Source organism: Passer domesticus, chromosome 33, assembly GCF_036417665.1.
Source record: "Passer domesticus isolate bPasDom1 chromosome 33, bPasDom1.hap1, whole genome shotgun sequence".
Lineage (NCBI taxonomy): Eukaryota > Metazoa > Chordata > Aves > Passeriformes > Passeridae > Passer > Passer domesticus.
In genome coordinates, this window is record NC_087506.1 from 2,675,868 (window position 1) to 2,679,673 (window position 3,806).

Consider the following 3,806-nt stretch of genomic DNA (forward strand, 5'->3'; position numbering starts at 1 on the left):
AAAGAAGAAACTGCCCATCAGCTGATGGCTCCTGTCCCCTTGTCCCAGCTGCCCGCAGTGCCCAGGCCGTGCTGGCCGGGCTCAGAGCTGTGCCCAGAGCTGCCCATCAGTGCTGCCTTTGGGAGCAGGGCAGGAGGGCAGGACATGTGCCCAGCCTGCAGCCAGCCATGGCACATCCAGCCCTCAGCAGCTGCCCAGAGCAGGATGCTCCTGTGCTCGCTGCCATCTCCCAAAAGCTCTGATCCCACCGTGCCAAGCAGACGGGCACCCACCTCACGCTATCCACGGCTGGAAGAAAAGCTGGTCCCAAACGATGTCCTCAGCCTGCTCCAAGGGCACGGCCCATCCACGCTGCAGCTGGTCCCAAGCACTTCCCAATCCAGACTGGACCACCTAGAATGCTTCCTGTAGAAAAAACAAGCAAATTGTTGAAAAGAGGTTAGAGACAAAAAGGGAAAAGAAGAAGAAAGGTCAAAACTCTTAGCTCTGTCAGGACCTTGAGGAAGGCCCAACCCCTACATGCTAGGGAAAAATCCAGCCATGGGTGAGGGAGGTCCACACTTTCTCTCTTTCCCTCTGCACTGGCCCCCAAAATAACCATGATCCCAAAGCAAACAAGGGCAGTGGAGCAGCCCAAGCCCTTCCTTGCCTGCACAGCAAAGCAGCCCCTGCACAGGTTCTGGAGTCCCACCTCTGCTCCCACCACGGGGGTTTGTGTCGGGCTGGCTGCCCCAGCCCCAGCCCCAGCCCGGGGCACGGTGGGTGCTGGGGGCTGTTGGCAGGGCCAGGAGCCCACTCCCATTTTGTACCCACTCCAGCCCATCCCACCAGCCCTGCCAAAAAAGCAGCTGGGCAGCTGACTGAAGATTTAGTTCCATCTGCCCCAGCAAACGGGCAACCTTTGCTTCCCAGCCAGGCTGGGCAATGCCCAAATCTGGGAGCATTTCCCCACGTGTGGACTCATCTGCAAACTCCCTGTGGAGTTTGGCTTTGAAGAAGGTGCCACAATCATAGTGCATCACCTTCAACTGCTGGTGGCCAGGTCCAGGGAGAGGTTGTCATCATCATGTCATCCTCGCCGTCTCCTGCAGCAGCAGCCCCACCCGGTACAGCTTCTCCAGGGGCTCCTTCTCCTTCCCTGGGGTGAGACCAGGCTGTCAGGGCTCTGCCCAGGGCCCCAGCTGTCAGGGAACCAGGACAAGCAAAACCTGCTTGGATGACAGCCACCAGGGCTGGGCAGAGCAGCTCAGCTCCAGCACAAGGGCTGCGTGTTCCCATCCCATGACCCTGGTGCAGTGACACAGGCTGGGTTCCTTTGCTTCTCATTGCCAAGGCATGTGTGCAGCTGTAACTTACCAGGGCCCTGGATCAAAGTGTGCCTGTGGCTCTCTCCCTTCTTCTAGGGCAGAGGAATATCCTGCATCCAAGGATGACTGAACACCTCTTCTAATGAGGGTCTGGCCAAGGGGTGCATGGATAAACACCACCCGATCAGATTTTGGCACTCTGGGGAGAGAAACCAGAAACTGCCCGTCAGCTGGAGAAGGCTCCTGTTGACTTTGCCCCACTATTCCCATGCCCAGGCCATGCTGGATGTGCTCAGAGCTGGGCCTGAACTTTCCCATCAATTCTTGGTTTTGGGGGAGAGCAGGACATGTGCCACCTCCTCAGCAGCTGCCAGAGCGGGATGCTCCCGAGCCCGCTGCTGTCTCCCAGCACTGGTATTGCACCCATGCCCAGAGAAGAGGATCCACCTGGAGAGAGCCGTTGTGGCAGTGAGAGCTGGCCCCAGCTGAAGTTCCAGCCCCTCCTGAAAGGCATCTTCCCACAGACCATCTCGTGCAGCAGGATGCCCAGGGACCAGATGGTAGCTGGCTCGCCATGGTACCAGCCAAAGCGGGTCCATTCCGGGGGGCTGTATGATGGTGTTCCTGTGGAATACAGATGGAGTTCATCAGGGGGATGCTGCTGCTCCCAGAGCCTGGCCCCAGCATCCCTGGGCGGGCGAGGGCTGCATCAGTGGCACACAGGGTGACCACTGTCCTCTCACCAGCATCTGGGACTGGTGTACAAACTTGGGATTGCAAAAGAAGCCACTGGTGTGGGAAGGGGACAGTGGAAGCTCTGGCTAGGCCTGACCATGACATGCAAAGGAAATACCCACTGCGTGCTGGGGAAAAACCATGCCCTCATTCTCCCTGCCTGCATTGCCCCAAACATATTATAAAGCCAAGACAAACAGGGCAAGTGGAGCAGTCCAAGCCCTTCCTCTTGCCTGCACACAAACTGGCTGGGACACAGGTTCCAACCTCCCTCTCTGCTACCCCCACCCACGGCTGTTTTTGTCAGGCTGGCTGCCCCAGCCCAGCCCCAGTCCTGGGCACAGTGGTGGGCAAAGGCTGCCAGCAGGGCTGGAAGATGGCTCCCCACCCACCGCTGCTCTAAAGCAACTCAGCTGCAGATTCAGTCCCCTGAGTGGCAGCAAAAGGGAGAATCCCCGCTGCCACAGCCAGCTTGGGCTGAGAGATGTTGGGCCATGAGATGCCAGGAGCGGGAGCACAGCCCTGTGTAGGCTCACCTGCAAAGTGAGTGTAGGCTGTGTCTTGCAGGTAGGTGCCACAGCCAAAGTCAATCAGCTTTGCCTGCCCGGTGGCCAGGTCAACCAGGATGTTCGCTGGTTTGATGTCGCGGTGCAGGACCCCGCAGCTGGTGCAGTGCCGCACGGCCTCCAGCACCTGGCGGAACAGCGGCTGCGCCACCTCCTCGCGCAGGAACCCCCGTGCCCGAATGAAATGCAGGAGGTCCTGAGACTGCTCTGGCCGCTCCAGCACCATCACTATGTCGCTGGGGAGCTCAAGCCACTCCAGCAGCTTTACGACACCGGGGAAGCCAGTGGACACCTTGTCCTGCAGCACAACCTCCAGGGGAGCGCTGGTGCCGTCGGGCTGCGGGAGGAGCACGATGCCGTCAGTGGGGCCGATGCCGGGCCAGGGCTGGGCAACCCCTCAGCCAGCCCGGGATGCTCTGCGCCCTGCGCTGGCCCCACGCCCGCTCCCCCTCGAGACGTCCTGGCGGCTTCCACCATGCCGGGGCTCGGCTCACCCACGCTTGGCACGGCCCGGCTTCTCCCGCGGTCCCGGCTCACTCACCAGCTCGCTCCAGTGCCGGATGCGGTTCCGTGGCACCCTTTTGATGGCGACCTGCAAGCCAAGGGGAGCAGTGGGCTCAGCTCAACGCCCGCCCTGCCCAGCCCCATCTTCCTCCTCCTCCTCCTGCACCCCCTCCTCCTCCGCCCGCCGCCGGCCCCGCCGCTCACCGGGGCGCCGTCCGAGAGCCGCGTTGCCGAGCAGACGCTGCCGAATCCTCCGCGCCCCAGCAGGGAACCCAGGCGGTACCGCTCCTGCAGGGCCTCCTGCGCCTTCCCTGCGGGCGGGACGCGGCTGTCAGCGCTCGGCCCGGGGCCAGCAACGGCCCCCGAGCGCCCCTCACCCGCCCCGGCCCGGCCATCCCCCGGCGTTCGGTTTTTGGAACGCGACACGGGAGGCTCGGGGCCGGCGGCTGCGCTGCCGAGCGGCGGAGCTCGGGCCGGGCAAGCCGCAGCGGAGGCGGCGGGAGAGGCAACGCCGCCTGTGTCCTCCGCGGGCCCCGGGAGGAGCCGGGGCCGGGGCCGGGCTCGGGGCCGGGGCCGGGGCCGGGGCCGGGGCCGGGGCCGGGCCAGGCGGAGCCAAAAGCCGGCGAAACTGCCCCAGCCCCAGGCATTGATGCCCGCCCAGCAGCGCCAGCGCCAGCACGGCCAGAGCCGGGCT

The 3,806-nt window shown here is 63.3% G+C and overlaps 1 long non-coding RNA gene across 1 annotated transcript; it reads right to left on the minus strand.

Annotated features, from left to right (window-relative positions):
* Nucleotides 1–303: 303 nt before the first annotated feature.
* On the minus strand, nucleotides 304–1,624 carry LOC135288599 (uncharacterized). Its single transcript, XR_010351656.1, has 3 exons — nucleotides 1,357–1,624; nucleotides 1,023–1,138; nucleotides 304–405 (listed from the first exon to the last, which is right to left on the minus strand). It is a non-coding gene; the product is annotated as an uncharacterized LOC135288599 (long non-coding RNA).
* Nucleotides 1,625–3,806: the final 2,182 nt, after the last annotated feature.